Below are 18,046 nucleotides of genomic sequence, written 5' to 3'. Positions count from 1 at the left end.
AGAAAAAGAGACGCAAGGAGAGAAAAAAATTAAATTGAAAAAAAGAGGGAGCAAAGAAAAATATTTGGGGAGAGAGAAAGAGAGACAGAGAATTAATAGCGAAGAGAGCAAAAGATTTAGAAATAACAAGAGCATACAGAGAAACAGATAAGAAGAGAGAAAGAGAGAGTGAGAGAGAGAGAGAGAGAGAGAGAAATATTGCAATTGAAGAAAAGGCAATGATGGACAGAAGGAGTCATATCAATGTAGTGGCGAATTGACCTTCATGCCTTCCCCACTCTCCGGGGCTATTAAAACCGCAGGGAACGTATAGGCCTATAACTAAAAGTTATGCTGTGGGACATATAATAACATCATCGATGCGATGGTTCATAAATTATGCACTTTGGCTGGACTGAACTTATTTTATATTCATTCTGCGCGTGTAGACTATTTAACATCTTTACCATAACAGGTTTCAAAGGGAAATAGTTGTAGCTACGGCGTCTGCATCAATCCTATAAATCTAGATTCAAGATCTAAGTCTAGGTCTAGAAATAGATCTAAGTCTAGTCTAGAATTAGATCTAAGTCTAGTCTAGAATTAGATCTAAGTCTAGATCTAGATCTAGATATAGAATCTTGATATAGAATTTACTATATCTAGACTAGAACTCGTATGAATTTACACGTTCAATCTTAAAATTACTAGACCTAATGCCATTACTAATGGTGTACTATGCTGTTTGTATCCGATCCATTTCTTAATGTGATACTATTGTTTACATCTATATTATAAAGTAGAATGTGAGGGGTATGTATGTATGTATGTATGTATGTATGTATGTATGTTACTTATAGACATCAAAACCGCTTGACCAATCTTGATAAAACTAGGCAGGAATGTTCCTTCGGTACCAACTTAGACCTTAGTGAATGTATTGTAGCCCTAAAACAAATGTAAGACCCTCAAAAAAAATAAAGTTGTCCGACTCTATTACAGCTATAGTATTTTATGGATCTAGGCCATGTCTACAATGTTGACATGAGAAAAGATAGAAAGGATTTAGACCTAGATCTAATTTTAAGAAATACACTTTGCGCAGATAGTTTTTTACTTTGACACATGAAAAGACAAAAGAAGATCCATTGATTTCATTATATAATAAAATTAACCTTCAATTTTGTGTTTCAAAAGCATTTTTTACATTAATTAGTTCCTGATATCTGTGACTACAGATTTCCTGACGAACATTCTTTCATTAGACAATTCAGTAATGAATCGCGTACTAAATATTAATTCGTTTAATTGTTTACTTTATAATCCCATCCCTAGATCTAAAACTCTAATCCAACTCTAAGATGATAAAACTTCTCTTCGCACAGATAGTTTTATACTTTAACACATAAATATATTAATTAAAGTCCATTCATTTCATATTTTGATCAAATAAACATTCAAATTTGGTTTTCTAAGGCTACATTCGTTTACGAAAGCTGCGAAGCCGAGTTGAGATAGGCCTAGATCTATATTCATTCATGAATCGCGTACTAAAAATTATTTCGTTTAATTGTTCACTTTATAATCCCATTTATTTAACAAAGCTATCGCTCTTTTCGTTTTTAATAGATAAGAATGTATCGACTTCGGGTAAACCATTTTCGCAAAACTAATTTTATTTTCGTAGCGAAAGAGAAATAACGTGAAAAGATCATTAGCTACGTTTAACATACAACTAAATCCAATCCACTAGATTATTCAAAAGCAAATGTTTTAATTTTTAAAAAAATGGATTTAAGCCTATTAGCTATTTTTACATTGACACATTCGCTTTACTTATTACATTATTATTTCGTTTAATTGTTTACAAAACACTCTCAGTGACCATATCGAAAGTAATGCGCAAATAAAGACCCGCGGGTCGCGGGTAACATATGTCTAGTCTATATTATAAAGTAGAATGTGAGGGGTATGTATGTATGTATGTATGTATGTATGTATGTTACTTATAGACATCAAAACCGCTTGACCAATCTTGATAAAACTAGGCAGGAATGTTCCTTGGGTACCAACTTAGACCGTAATGTATGTATTGTAGCCCTAAAACAAACTTAAAACCCTCAAAAAAAATAAAGTTGTCCGACTCTATTACAGCTTTAGTATTCTATGGATCTAGGCCATGTCTACAATGTTGACATGAGAAAAGATAGAAAGGATTTAAACCTAGATCTAATTTTAAGAAATACACTTTGCGAAGATAGTTTTTTACTTTGACACATGAAAATACAAAAGAAGATCCATTGATTTCATTATATAATAAAATTAACCTTCAATTTTGTGTTTCAAAAGCATTTTTTACATAAATTAGTTCCTGACATCTGTGACTACAGATTTCCTGACGAACATTCTTTCATTAGACAATACCGTAATGAATCGCGTACTAAAAATTAATTCGTTTAATTGTTTACTTTATAATCCCATCCCTAGATCTAAAACTCTAATTCAACTCTAAGATGATAAAACTTCTCTTCGCACAGATAGTTTTATACTTAAACATATAAATATATTAATTAAAGTCCATTCATTTCATATTTTGATAAAAAAAACATTCAAATTTGGTTTTCTAAAGCTAGGCCTACATTCGTTTACGAAAGCTGCGAAGCCGAGTTGAGATAGGCCTAGATCTATATTCATTCATGAATCGCGTACTAAAAATTATTTCGTTTAATTGTTCACTTTATAATCCCATCCCTAGATCTAAAACTCTAATCCAACTCTAAGATGATAAAACTTCTCTTCGCACAGATAGTTTTATACTTTAACACATAAATATATTAATTAAAGTCCATTCATTTCATATTTTGATCAAATAAACATTCAAATTTGGTTTTCTAAGGCTACATTCGTTTACGAAAGCTGCGAAGCCGAGTTGAGATAGGCCTAGATCTATATTCATTCATGAATCGCGTACTAAAAATTATTTCGTTTAATTGTTCACTTTATAATCCCATTTATTTAACAAAGCTATCGCTCTTTTCGTTTTTAATAGATAAGAATGTATCGACTTCGGGTAAACCATTTTCGCAAAACTAATTTTATTTTCGTAGCGAAAGAGAAATAACGTGAAAGGATCATTAGCTACGTTTAACATACATCTAAATCCAATCCACTAGATTATTCAAAAGCAAATGTTTTAATTTTTAAAAAAAATGGATTTAAGCCTATTAGCTATTTTTACATTGACACATTCGCTTTACTTATTACATTATTATTTCGTTTAATTGTTTACAAAAACACTCTCAGTGACTATATCGAAAGTAATGCGCAAATAAAGACCCGCGGGTCGCGGGTAACATATGTCTAGTAATAAATAAATTTGTACCCTTAAGATGTCAGAAGATAAGTGATTGCCTTAATAATTAAAATTGTGTTCAAATTATTAATACATTTATTATAAATATATCTAGATGTAGGTTCTATTTTGTCTTATTTAGACTGTCAAGTGTAGGCCCCTATAATGAGGATATGTCAAAACTGCGCGCTATAAAAGTAGTTTGTTATTTTTGAAACTTAAAACTAAAACGAAGTTCGTATCAAAATTCTTTTTTTAAAACAACATTTGAATCAGTATTCTATTCAATGAATAAGTTAATAAATGGAAAATATATTTTATAATGAACTATTGACACTTTTACCATTGTGACCTTAGATGCAAATTTTTTTTGTACCAATGCGCGAATCTATGAATGAACCTTTAGTTATTAATAAAGAAATCCATGACCTTTTAAAAAATGTTGCCTTCCCTGAAGTTTTTCATTAAAAATAAGTAGTGTAATTTTGTGAAATATCTGCTTGCATATATAATTTAAAAAATTAGATGCTCACTTTCGGAAAAGAAAAAAGTAGCCGTTGCATCAGAACTTTGAATGATCTAGAATATTATGATGTTCGATTTTCATTTTCTCTTCTAGTTTCTGAGATATAAAAGGGACGGACGGACGGACGGACACACAGGCCACACAAAACTGAGAGCGTCTTTTCACCTTTCGGGGGCCGCTAAAAAGACATGCCTCAACTAAACGTTATTAGAGTCTCAAGGAACACAAAATACAAAACAAAAATAAAAGAAATTATGTACTTCTCTAGACATTTCTTCTTCTCTGAATTTTGAACGCCACAGCAAGTTTGTTTTTCAACAATTGCTTAAATTTTCTTTTCATCAATTTACATTGTATAGGCCTACTTCAGAGTTCAAAAGAAACACACAAAAAACAACAACATTTTTTTTCGGGAAGTGGATAATAGAGACATGTTGATTGAGTTGATCAATCAAGATTTATAGCGCTACACTACCGTAATGTTGCGTGTAGAAGTTTTAAGACAAATATTTAAAAAGATGGTATTGTTAGCTAAACACTTTGTTAAGTAGCAAAGTTGTTGAAAGATTTGGAATCCTAGTGACAAGAAATAAGTCCTAGTGACAAAAAGTGAATTCTAGTGACAAAAAGTGAATCCTTGTGTGAAAAGGAGAATCTTAGTAACAACAGGTAAGTTCTATTGACTAAAAGTTCCTAATAACAAAATGTAAGTCCTATTGACAAAAAGTAAATCCTGTTGACAAAAGGTTCCTAATGCCAAGCCTGTCCTGCTAAACAAACGAGCTCATTGCTTTACAAGGTAACATTAACGATGTTGACATGGGTCAAATGGAAAGAGACAACTCAAAAACTAGAACCACTTTTGGATACAACTTTCCCACCTCTCAGACGAGATATATATAGTTCGTTGAAAGTAAGTCATGCCTGTGACATACATTGGTGCCAATTAAAGGGACACACCAGTCGGCAAATAACGAATTATTTTTTCGATTTTTTTTCTCTTTCAGATTTTGAAAATATAACCTTTTTTTTTATATGAATCATTTTATGTTTTAGCATAAAAATGTTTGTAACTATGTGTATTTTGACTTTGAACATGTTCACCTTTTGGCGATTATTTACAAATTATCGAAATGTATCAATGTTTACACCTTGGATACGATATTACCTATCTAACAAAGCTAGGACCATGATGCATCAAAAGAAAGGTCACGACTCGACGCTTTATACGTTGATTTGGGTTCAAACTCTATGGTTTCAATTGTTTAATGAAGTACTATTAAGATAATATAAAATATTTAGTCTAAATGGTAAACTTTTTTTTCCTTCTTTCCGACTCATGTGTCCACTTAAGTAATAGTACGTACGTTTTATTTTTTTTTACAAAGAGACCAAAATTTATGCAGCAAATTATGCTTCATTAGAATAGATCCTAGTTGAGATTTATATAAAGTTATAGAGCAGGAGGGAAAAAGTAAAACTGAGAACCACTAAAAATAAAATCTTTACTTTTAAGTTTGACCAGAAGATAAGCACCTGGCCCTGTCCCTCAAAATAAGCACATTTTTATTCTAAGTAGGTCAGACATGGTTTTGTTAACTGAGCTTCTGTTTGTTCTACATTGGTTGATAAATGTATCAATTATTTTATGATCACCACCTGCACCTTCTTCACCCATCCCCTAGTCTGACGAACCGTGGGGCACCACTTATGATCTGTAGACTGTCTTTCTCCATTGCTCTGTCTTTTGTCTTGGATGGAATCTCTGTCAGTGACAGGCCCGTCCATTCTTTTATATTGTCTTCCTATCGCGTTCTCTGTCTTCCTCTTCTTCTTTTTCCTGGTACTGTTCATGTAGGAGGGCGTAGCTTTAATAAAAGAGTTTTAAAGTTTTATAACAGAGAAAATGAATTTACAAAATTGAAACATGATAGTGTGCAAGAGTAGTCCTATATGCAATGTTTTCATTTCAATTCATAAAATACATGAAATACATTACATGGAATCAATATAGGAGCATAAACAACAGTCTGCATTTTCAAAGGGCTTCTATTTTTGTTTTTGAAAGCTTTTTTATTACACATATTTTCAAAGTAGGAAGAGGGTGTAAAAAAACTTATAATATTTATGCACACGAGACAACGAAAGCTGAAAATTTTAAAAAGAATTACTGAATGTATCGCTTGTTAATCTTTCCAAATATTTCTTTTTTTTTTAGTACATGAACCATTATCTTTATGTGATTGCGTGGTTCGGTCTTCTCTAGGAAGTGAATATTGTGCTGAGATTAGCCAACACGCGTCACGTGATCTTTCTGGAGATCTAACTCAAAACCTAACACAGGTCAACTGAAGTTATCATGGGTCACATCTATGCGCTACCATGGAAGGACCCAAAGAGTAACCAAGGAAACAAAAAGTGTGATGAATTTGTGTTTGCTAGTCTTTGTTTTATTTTATAGGAAATCTAACTGAACGAAAATTAACTCTAGCCAAGATTTTTAAAATTGGAAACATTCAACGAAATATACTTCGTCATTGAACTTGGTTCTGAGCATGTTTCCTTATCCTGCTCCCATGTCATTCCTGTATCCTCAGCTTCCCAGTATCCTCAGCTTCCCAGTATCCTCAGCTTCCCAGTATCCTCAGCTTCCCACTCTTCTCAGCTTCCCAGTATCCTCAGCTTCCCACTATTCTCAGCTTCCCAGTATCCTCAGCTTCCCACTCTTCTCAGCTTCCCAGTATCCTCAGCTTCCCACTCTTCTCAGCTTCCCAGTATCCTCAGCTTCCCACTCTTCTCAGCTTCCCAGTATCCTCAGCTTCCCACTCTTCTCAGCTTCCCAGTATCCTCAGCTTCCCAGTATCCTTAGCTTCCCACTCTTCTCAGCTTCCCAGTATCCTCAGCTTCCCAGTATCCTCAGCTTCCCACTCTTCTCAGCTTCCCAGTATCCTCAGCTTCCCAGTATCCTCAGCTTCCCAGTATCCTCAGCTTCCCACTCTTCTCAGCTTCCCAGTATCCTCAGCTTCCCAGTATCCTTAGCTTCAGCTCTTCTCAGCTTCCCAGTATCCTCAGCTTCCCAGTATCCTCAGCTTCCCACTCTACTCAGCTTCCCACTCTTCTCAGCTTCAAAGTATCCTCAGCTTCCCACTCTACTCAGCTTCCCACTCTACTCAGCCTCCCACTCTTCTCAGCTTCCCAGTATCCTCAGCTTCCCACTCTTCTCAGCTTCCCACTCTTCTCAGCTTCCAAGTATCCTCAGCTTCCCACTCTTCTCAGCTTCCAAGTATCCTCAGCTTCCCACTCTACTCAGCTTCCCACTCTACTCAGCTTCCCACTCTTCTCAGCTTCCCAGTATCCTCAGCTTCCCACTCTACTCAGCTTCCCACTCTACTCAGCTTCCCACTCTTCTCAGCTTCCCAGTATCCTCAGCTTCCCAGTATCCTCAGCTTCCCACTCTTCTCAGCTTCCCAGTATCCTCAGCTTCCCAGTATCCTTAGCTTCCCACTCTTCTCAGCTTCCCAGTATCCTCAGCTTCCCAGTAACCTCAGCTTCCCACTCTACTCAGCTTCCCACTCTTCTCAGCTTCCCAGTATCCTCAGCTTCCCAGTATCCTCAGCTTCCCAGTATCCTTAGCTTCCCACTCTTCTCAGCTTCCCAGTATCCTCAGCTTCCAAGTATCCTCAGCTTCCCAGTATCCTCAGCTTCCCAGTATCCTCAGCTTCCCAGTATCCTCAGCTTCCCACTCTTCTCAGCTTCCCAGTATCCTCAGCTTCCCACTCTTCTCAGCTTCCCAGTATCCTCAGCTTCCCACTCTTCTCAGCTTCCCACTCTTCTCAGCTTCCCACTCTTCTCAGCTTCCCAGTATCCTCAGCTTCCCATTCTACTCAGCTTCCCAGTATCCTCAGCTTCCCACTCTTCTCAGCTTCCCAGTATCCTCAGCTTCCCACTCTACTCAGCTTCCCACTCTTCTCAGCTTCCCACTCTTCTCAGCTTCCCAGTATCCTCAGCTTCCCACTCTTCTCAGCTTCCCACTCTTCTCAGCTTCCCAGTATCCTCAGCTTCCCACTCTACTCAGCTTCCCACTCTTCTCAGCTTCCCACTCTTCTCAGCTTCCACTCTTCTCAGCTTCCCAGTATCCTCAGCTTCCCAGTATCCTCAGCTTCCCAGTATCCTCAGCTTCCCAGTATCATCAGCTTCCCAGTATCCTCAGCTTCCCAGTATCCTCAGCTTCCCACTCTTCTCAGCTTCCCAGTATCCTCAGCTTCCCACTCTTCTCAGCTTCCCAGTATCCTCAGCTTCCCACTCTTCTCAGCTTCCCAGTATCCTCAGCTTCCCACTCTTCTCAGCTTCCCAGTATCCTCAGCTTCCCACTCTTCTCAGCTTCCCAGTATCCTCAGCTTCCCAGTATCCTCAGCTTCCCACTCTTCTCAGCTTCCCAGTATCCTCAGCTTCCCAGTATCCTCAGCTTCCCAGTATCCTCAGCTTCCCACTCTTCTCAGCTTCCCAGTATCCTCAGCTTCCCACTCTTCTCAGCTTCCCAGTATCCTCAGCTTCCCACTCTTCTCAGCTTCCCAGTATCCTCAGCTTCCCAGTATCCTTAGCTTCCCACTCTTCTCAGCTTCCCAGTATCGTCAGCTTCCCAGTATCCTCAGCTTCCCACTCTACTCAGCTTCCCAGTATCCTCAGCTTCCCACTCTTCTCAGCTTCCCACTCTACTCAGCTTCCCACTCTTCTCAGCTTCCCAGTATCCTCAGCTTCCCACTCTTCTCAGCTTCCCACTCTTCTCAGCTTCCCAGTATCCTCAGCTTCCCACTCTTCTCAGCTTCCCAGTATCCTCAGCTTCCCACTCTACTCAGCTTCCCAGTATCCTCAGCTTCCCACTCTTCTCAGCTTCCCACTCTACTCAGCTTCCCACTCTTCTCAGCTTCCCAGTATCCTCAGCTTCCCACTCTTCTCAGCTTCCCAGTATCCTCAGCTTCCCAGTATCCTCAGCTTCCCACTCTTCTCAGCTTCCCAGTATCCTCAGCTTCCCAGTATCCTCAGCATCCCAGTATCCTCAGCTTCCCACTCTTCTCAGCTTCCCAGTATCCTCAGCTTCCCACTCTTCTCAGCTTCCCAGTATCCTCAGCTTCCCACTCTTCTCAGCTTCCCAGTATCCTCAGCTTCCCACTCTTCTTAGCTTCCCACTCTTCTCAGCTTCTCATTCTTCTCAGCTTCCCACTCTTCTCAGCTTCCCACTCTTCTCAGCTTCCCAGTATCCTCAGCTTCCCACTCTTCTCAGCTTCCCACTCTTCTCAGCTTCCCACTCTTCTCAGCTTCCCAGTATCCTCAGCTTCCCACTCTTCTCAGCTTCCCACTCTTCTCAGCTTCCCATTCTTCTCAGCTTCCCACTCTTCTCAGCTTCCCACTCTTCTCAGCTTCCCACTCTTCTCAGCTTCCCAAAATCATCAGCTTCCCACTCTTCTTAGCTTCCCAGTATCCTCAGCTTCCCAGTATCCTTAGCTTCCCACTCTTCTCAGCTTCCCAGTATCCTCAGCTTCCAAGTATCCTCAGCTTCCCACTCTACTCAGCTTCCCAGTATCTTCAGCTTCCCACTCTACTCAGCTTCCCAGTATCCTCAGCTTCCCACTTTACTCAGCATCCAAGTATCCTCAGCTTCCCACTCTACTCAGCTTCCCACTCTACTCAGCTTCCCACTCTTCTCAGCTTCCCACTCTTCTCAGCTTCCCAGTATCCTCAGCTTCCCACTCTACTCAGCTTCCCAGTATCCTCAGATTCCCACTCTTCTCAGCTTCCCACTCTTCTCAGCTTATCACTCTACTCAGCTTCCCACTCTTCTCAGCTTCCCATTCTTCTCAGCTTCCCACTCTACTCAGCTTCCCACTCTTCTTAGCTTCCCAGTATCCTCAGCTTCCCACTCTTCTCAGCTTCCCAGTATCCTCAGCTTCCCACTCTTCTCAGCTTCCCAGTATCCTCAGCTTCCCAGTATCCTTAGCTTCCCACTCTTCTCAGCTTCCCAGTATCCTCAGCTTCCCAGTATCCTCAGCTTCCCACTCTTCTCAGCTTCCCAGTATCCTCAGCTTCCCAGTATCCTCAGCTTCCCACTCTTCTCAGCTTCCCAGTATCCTCAGCTTCCCACTCTTCTCAGCTTCCCAGTATCCTCAGCTTCCCACTCTTCTCAGCTTCCCAGTATCCTCAGCTTCCCAGTATCCTTAGCTTCCCACTCTTCTCAGCTTCCCAGTATCCTCAGCTTCCCAGTATCCTCACCTTCCCACTCTTCTCAGCTTCCCAGTATCCTCAGCTTCCCAGTATCCTCAGCTTCCCAGTATCCTCGGCTTCCCACTCTTCTCAGCTTCCCAGTATCCTCAGCTTCCCACTCTTCTCAGCTTCCCAGTATCCTCAGCTTCCCACTCTTCTCAGCTTCCCAGTATCCTCAGCTTCCCAGTATCCTTAGCTTCAGCTCTTCTCAGCTTCCCAGTATCCTCAGCTTCCCAGTATCCTCAGCTTCCCACTCTACTCAGCTTCCCACTCTACTCAGCTTCCCACTCTTCTCAGCTTCAAAGTATCCTCAGCTTCCCACTCTACTCAGCTTCCCACTCTACTCAGCTTCCCACTCTTCTCAGCTTCCCAGTATCCTCAGCTTCCCACTCTTCTCAGCTTCCCACTCTTCTCAGCTTCCAAGTATCCTCAGCTTCCCACTCTTCTCAGCTTCCAAGTATCCTCAGCTTCCCACTCTACTCAGCTTCCCACTCTACTCAGCTTCCCACTCTTCTCAGCTTCCCAGTATCCTCAGCTTCCCACTCTACTCAGCTTCCCACTCTACTCAGCTTCCCACTCTTCTCAGCTTCCCAGTATCCTCAGCTTCCCAGTATCCTCAGCTTCCCACTCTTCTCAGCTTCCCAGTATCCTCAGCTTCCCAGTATCCTTAGCTTCCCACTCTTCTCAGCTTCCCAGTAACCTCAGCTTCCCACTCTACTCAGCTTCCCACTCTACTCAGCTTCCCACTCTTCTCAGCTTCCCAGTATCCTCAGCTTCCCAGTATCCTTAGCTTCCCACTCTTCTCAGCTTCCCAGTATCCTCAGCTTCCAAGTATCCTCAGCTTCCCAGTATCCTCAGCTTCCCAGTATCCTCAGCTTCCCAGTATCCTCAGCTTCCCACTCTTCTCAGCTTCCCAGTATCCTCAGCTTCCCACTCTTCTCAGCTTCCCAGTATCCTCAGCTTCCCACTCTTCTCAGCTTCCCACTCTTCTCAGCTTCCCACTCTTCTCAGCTTCCCAGTATCCTCAGCTTCCCATTCTACTCAGCTTCCCAGTATCCTCAGCTTCCCACTCTTCTCAGCTTCCCAGTATCCTCAGCTTCCCACTCTACTCAGCTTCCCACTCTTCTCAGCTTCCCACTCTTCTCAGCTTCCCAGTATCCTCAGCTTCCCACTCTTCTCAGCTTCCCACTCTTCTCAGCTTCCCAGTATCCTCAGCTTCCCACTCTACTCAGCTTCCCACTCTTCTCAGCTTCCCACTCTTCTCAGCTTCCACTCTTCTCAGCTTCCCAGTATCCTCAGCTTCCCAGTATCCTCAGCTTCCCAGTATCCTCAGCTTCCCAGTATCATCAGCTTCCCAGTATCCTCAGCTTCCCAGTATCCTCAGCTTCCCACTCTTCTCAGCTTCCCAGTATCCTCAGCTTCCCACTCTTCTCAGCTTCCCAGTATCCTCAGCTTCCCACTCTTCTCAGCTTCCCAGTATCCTCAGCTTCCCACTCTTCTCAGCTTCCCAGTATCCTCAGCTTCCCACTCTTCTCAGCTTCCCAGTATCCTCAGCTTCCCAGTATCCTCAGCTTCCCACTCTTCTCAGCTTCCCAGTATCCTCAGCTTCCCAGTATCCTCAGCTTCCCAGTATCCTCAGCTTCCCACTCTTCTCAGCTTCCCAGTATCCTCAGCTTCCCACTCTTCTCAGCTTCCCAGTATCCTCAGCTTCCCACTCTTCTCAGCTTCCCAGTATCCTCAGCTTCCCAGTATCCTTAGCTTCCCACTCTTCTCAGCTTCCCAGTATCGTCAGCTTCCCAGTATCCTCAGCTTCCCACTCTACTCAGCTTCCCAGTATCCTCAGCTTCCCACTCTTCTCAGCTTCCCACTCTACTCAGCTTCCCACTCTTCTCAGCTTCCCAGTATCCTCAGCTTCCCACTCTTCTCAGCTTCCCACTCTTCTCAGCTTCCCAGTATCCTCAGCTTACCACTCCTCTCAGCTTCCCAGTATCCTCAGCTTCCCACTCTACTCAGCTTCCCAGTATCCTCAGCTTCCCACTCTTCTCAGCTTCCCACTCTACTCAGCTTCCCACTCTTCTCAGCTTCCCAGTATCCTCAGCTTCCCACTCTTCTCAGCTTCCCAGTATCCTCAGCTTCCCAGTATCCTCAGCTTCCCACTCTTCTCAGCTTCCCAGTATCCTCAGCTTCCCAGTATCCTCAGCATCCCAGTATCCTCAGCTTCCCACTCTTCTCAGCTTCCCAGTATCCTCAGCTTCCCACTCTTCTCAGCTTCCCAGTATCCTCAGCTTCCCACTCTTCTCAGCTTCCCAGTATCCTCAGCTTCCCAGTATCCTCAGCTTCCCAGTATCCTCAGCTTCCCAGTATCCTCAGCTTCCCACTCTTCTCAGCTTCCCAGTATCCTCAGCTTCCCACTCTACTCAGCTTCCCACTCTACTCAGCTTCCCACTCTTCTCAGCTTCCCAGTATCCTCAGCTTCCCACTCTACTCAGCTTCCCACTCTACTCAGCTTCCCACTCTTCTCAGCTTCCCACTCTTCTCAGCTTTTCAGTATCCTCAGCTTCCCACTCTTCTCAGCTTCCCACTCTTCTCAGCTTTCCACTCTACTCAGCTTCCCACTCTTCTCAGCTTCCAACTCTTCTCAGCTTCCCACTCTTCTCAGCTTCCCAGTATCCTCAGCTTCCCACTCTTCTCAGCTTCCCACTCCTCTCAGCTTCCCATTTTTCTCAGCTTCCCACTCTTCCCAGCTTCCCACTCTTCTCAGCTTCCCAGTATCCTCAGCTTCCCACTCTTCTCAGCTTCCCAGTATCCTCAGCTTCCCACTCTTCTCAGCTTCCCAGTATCCTCAGCTTCCCAGTATCCTCAGCTTCCCACTCTTCTCAGCTTCCCAGTATCCTCAGCTTCCCAGTATCCTCAGCTTCCCACTCTTCTCAGCTTCCCAGCATCCTCAGCTTCCCACTCTTCTCAGCTTCCCAGTATCCTCAGCTTCCCACTCTTCTCAGCTTCCCAGTATCCTCAGCTTCCCAGTATCCTCAGCTTCCCACTCTACTTAGCTTCCCACTCTACTCAGCTTCCCAATCTTCTCAGCTTCCCAGTATCTTCAGCTTCCCACTCTACTCAGCTTCCCACTCTACTCAGCTTCCCACTCTTCTCAGCTTCCCACTCTTCTCAGCTTCCCACTCTTCTCAGCTTCCCACTCTTCTCAGCTTCCCAGTATCCTCAGCTTCCCACTCTTCTCAGCTTCCCACTCTTCTCAGCTTCCCACTCTACTCAGCTTCCCACTCTTCTCAGCTTCCAACTCTTCTCAGCTTCCCACTCTTCTCAGCTTCCAACTCTTCTCAGCTTCCCAGTATCCTCAGCTTCCCACTCTTCTCAGTTTCCCACTCTTCTCAGCTTCCCATTCTTCTCAGCTTCCCACTCTTCTCAGCTTCCCACTCTTCTCAGCTTCCCACTCTTCTCAGCTTCCCAAAATCCTCAGCTTCCCACTCTTCTTAGCTTCCCAGTATCCTCAGCTTCCCAGTATCCTTAGCTTCCCACTCTTCTCAGCTTCCCAGTATCCTCAGCTTCCCACTCTACTCAGCTTCCCAGTATCCTCAGCTTCCCAGTATCCTCAGCTTCCCACTCTTCTCAGCTTCCCACTCTTCTCAGCTTCCCAGTATCCTCAGCTTCCCACTCTACTCCGCTTCCCAGTATCCTCAGCTTCCCACTCTACTCAGCTTCCCAGTATCCTCAGCTTCCCACTCTACTCAGCATCCCAGTATCCCCAGCTTCCTACTCTACTCAGTTTTCCAGTATCCTCAGCTTCCCACTCTTCTCAGCTTCCCACTCTTCTCAGCTTCCCAGTATCCTCAGCTTCCCACTCTACTCAGCTTCCCAGTATCCTTAGCTTCCCACTCTTCTCAGCTTCCCACTCTTCTCAGCTTATCACTCTACTCAGCTTCCCACTCTTCTCAGCTTCCCATTCTTCTCAGCTTCCCACTCTACTCAGCTTCCCACTCTTCTTAGCTTCCCAGTATCCTCAGCTTCCCACTCTTCTCAGCTTCCCACTCTACTCAGCTTCCCACTCTTCTCAGCTTCCCAGTATCCTCAGCTTCCCACTCTTCTCAGCTTCCCAGTATCCTCAGCTTCCCAGTATCCTCAGCTTCCCACTCTTCTCAGCTTCCCAGTATCCTCAGCTTCCCAGTATCGTCAGCTTCCCACTCTTCTCAGCTTCCCAGTATCCTCAGCTTCCCACTCTTCTCAGCTTCCCAGTATCCTCAGCTTCCCAGTATCCTTATCTTCCCACTCTTCTCAGCTTCCCAGTATTCTCAGCTTCCCAGTATCCTCAGCTTCCCACTCTACTCTGCTTCCCACTCTTCTCAGCTTCCCAGTATCCTCAGCTTCCCACTCTACTCAGCTTCCCATTCTACTCAGCTTCCCACTCTTCTCAGCTTCCCACTCTTCTCAGCTTCCCACTCTTCTCAGCTTCCCACTCTTCTCAGCTTCCCAGTATCCTCAGCTTCCCACTCTTCTCAGCTTCCCACTCTTCTCAGCTTCCCACTCTACTCAGCTTCCCACTCTTCTCAGCTTCCAACTCTTCTAAGCTTCCCACTCTTCTCTGCTTCCCAGTATCCTCACCTTCCCACTCTTCTCAGCTTCCCACTCTTCTCAGCTTCCCACTCTTCTTAGCTTCCCAGTATCCTCAGCTTCCCACTCTTCTCAGCTTCCCAGTATCCTCAGCTTTCCACTCTTCTCAGCTTCCCAGTATCCTCAGCTTCCCACTCTTCTCAGCTTCCCAGTATCCTCAGCTTCCCAGTATCCTCAGCTTCCCACTCTTCTCAGCTTCCCAGTATCCTCAGCTTCCCAGCATCCTCAGCTTCCCACTCTTCTCAGCTTCCCAGTATCCTTAGCTTCCCACTCTTCTCAGCTTCCCAGTATCCTCAGCTTCCCACTCTTCTCAGCTTCCCAGTATCCTCAGCTTCCTAGTATCCTTAGCTTCCCACTCTTCTCAGCTTCCCAGTATCCTCAGCTTCCCAGTATCCTCAGCTTCCCACTCTACTCAGCTTCCCACTCTACTCAGCTTCCCACTCTTCTCAGCTTCCCAGTATCCTCAGCTTCCCACTCTACTCAGCTTCCCACTCTACTCAGCTTCCCACTCTTCTCAGCTTCCCACTCTTCTCAGCTTCCCACTCTTCTCAGCTTCCCAGTATCCTCAGCTTCTCACTCTTCTCAGCTTCCCACTCTTCTCAGCTTCCCACTCTACTCAGCTTCCCACTCTTCTCAGCTTCCAACTCTTCTCAGCTTCCCACTCTTCTCAGCTTCCCAGTATCCTCAGCTTCCCACTCTTCTCAGCTTCCCACTCTTCTCAGCTTCCCATTCTTCTCAGCTTCCCACTCTTCTCAGCTTCCCACTCTTCTCAGCTTCCCAGTATCCTCAGCTTCCCACTCTTCTCAGCTTCCCACTCTTCTCAGCTTCCCACTCTTCTCAGCTTCCCAGTATCCTCAGCTTCCCACTCTTCTCAGTTTCCCACTCTTCTCAGCTTCCCATTCTTCTCAGCTTCCCACTCTTCTCAGCTTCCCAAAATCCTCAGCTTCCCACTCTTCTTAGCTTCCCAGTATCCTCAGCTTCCCAGTATCCTTAGCTTCCCACTCTTCTCAGCTTCCCAGTATCCTCAGCTTCCTAGTATCCTCAGCTTCCCACTCTACTCAGCTTCCCAGTATCCTTAGCTTCCCACTCTTCTCAGCTTCCCACTCTTCTCAGCTTCCCAGTATCCTCAGCTTCCCACTCTACTCAGCTTCCCAGTATCCTCAGCTTCCCACTCTACTCAGCTTCCCAGTATCCTCAGCTTCCCACTCTACTCAGCATCCCAGTATCCTCAGCTTCCCACTCTACTCAGCTTCCCAGTATCCTCAGCTTCCCACTCTTCTCAGCTTCCCACTCTTCTCAGCTTCCCAGTATCCTCAGCTTCCCACTCTACTCAGCTTCCCAGTATCCTCAGCTTCCCACTCTTCTCTGCTTCCCACTCTTCTCAGCTTATCACTCTACTCAGCTTCCCACTCTTCTCAGCTTCCCATTCTTCTCAGCTTCCCACTCTACTCAGCTTCCCACTCTTCTTAGCTTCCCAGTATCCTCAGCTTCCCACTCTTCTCAGCTTCCCAGTATCCTCAGCTTCCCACTCTTCTCAGCTTCCCAGTATCCTCAGCTTCCCACTCTTCTCAGCTTCCCAGTATCCTCAGCTTCCCAGTATCCTCAGCTTCCCACTCTTCTCAGCTTCCCAGTATCCTCAGCTTCCCAGTATCCTCAGCTTCCCACTCTTCTCAGCTTCCCAGTATCCTCAGCTTCCCACTCTTCTCAGCTTCCCAGTATCCTCAGCTTCCCAGTATCCTTAGCTTCCCATTCTTCTCAGCTTCCCAGTATCCTCAGCTTCCTAGTATCCTCAGCTTCCCACTCTACTCAGCTTCCCAGTATCCTCAGCTTCCCACTCTTCTCAGCTTCCCACTCTTCTCAGCTTCCCAGTATCCTCAGCTTCCCACTCTACTCAGCTTCCCAGTATCCTCAGCTTCCCACTCTACTCAGCTTCCCAGTATCCTCAGCTTCCCACTCTACTCAGCATCCCAGTATCCTCAGCTTCCCACTCTACTCAGCTTCCCAGTATCCTTAGCTTCCCACTCTTCTCAGCTTCCCACTCTTCTCAGCTTCCCAGTATCCTCAGCTTCCCACTCTACTCAGCTTCCCAGTATCCTCAGCTTCCCACTCTTCTCAGCTTCCCACTCTTCTCAGCTTCCCACTCTACTCAGCTTCCCACTCTTCTCAGCTTCCCATTCTTCTCAGCTTCACACTCTACTCAGCTTCCCACTCTTCTTAGCTTCCCAGTATCCTCAGCTTCCCACTCTTCTCAGCTTCCCAGTATCCTCAGCTTCCCACTCTTCTCAGCTTCCCAGTATCCTCAGCTTCCCACTCTTCTCAGCTTCCCAGTATCCTCAGCTTCCCAGTATCCTCAGCTTCCCACTCTTCTCAGCTTCCCAGTATCCTCTGCTTCCCAGTATCCTCAGCTTCCCAGTATCCTCAGCTTCCCACTCTTCTCAGCTTCCCAGTATCCTCAGCTTCCCACTCTTCTCAGCTTCCCAGTATCCTCAGCTTCCCACTCTTCTCAGCTTCCCAGTATCCTCAGCTTCCCACTCTTCTCAGCTTCCCACTCTTCTCAGCTTCCCATTCTTCTCAGCTTCCCACTCTTCTCAGCTTCCCACTCTTCTCAGCTTCCCAGTATCCTCAGCTTCCCACTCTTCTCAGCTTCCCACTCTTCTCAGCTTCCCACTCTTCTCAGCTTCCCAGTATCCTCAGCTTCCCACTCTTCTCAGCTTCCCACTCTTCTCAGCTTCCCATTCTTCTCAGCTTCCCACTCTTCTCAGCTTCCCACTCTTCTCAGCTTCCCACTCTTCTCAGCTTCCCAAAATCCTCAGCTTCCCACTCTTCTTAGCTTCCCAGTATCCTCAGCTTCCCAGTATCCTCAGCTTCCCACTCTTCTCAGCTTCCCAGTATCCTCAGCTTCCTAGTATCCTCAGCTTCCCACTCTACTCAGCTTCCCAGTATCCTCAGCTTCCCACTCTTCTCAGCTTCCCACTCTTCTCAGCTTCCCAGTATCCTCAGCTTCCCACTCTACTCAGCTTCCCAGTATCCTCAGCTTCCCACTCTACTCAGCTTCCCAGTATCCTCAGCTTCCCACTCTACTCAGCATCCCAGTATCCTCAGCTTCCCACTCTACTCAGCTTCCCAGTATCCTCAGCTTCCCACTCTTCTCAGCTTCCCACTCTTCTCAGCTTCCCAGTATCCTCAGCTTCCCACTCTACTCAGCTTCCCAGTATCCTCAGCTTCCCACTCTTCTCAGTTTCCCACTCTTCTCAGCTTATCACTCTACTCAGCTTCCCACTCTTCTCAGCTTCCCATTATTCTCAGCT

The sequence above is a fragment of the Biomphalaria glabrata genome, chromosome 6, assembly GCF_947242115.1.
Source record: "Biomphalaria glabrata chromosome 6, xgBioGlab47.1, whole genome shotgun sequence".
In the NCBI taxonomy this organism is placed as follows: Eukaryota; Metazoa; Mollusca; class Gastropoda; family Planorbidae; genus Biomphalaria; species Biomphalaria glabrata.
Note: the sequence above shows the minus strand (reverse complement) of the source record.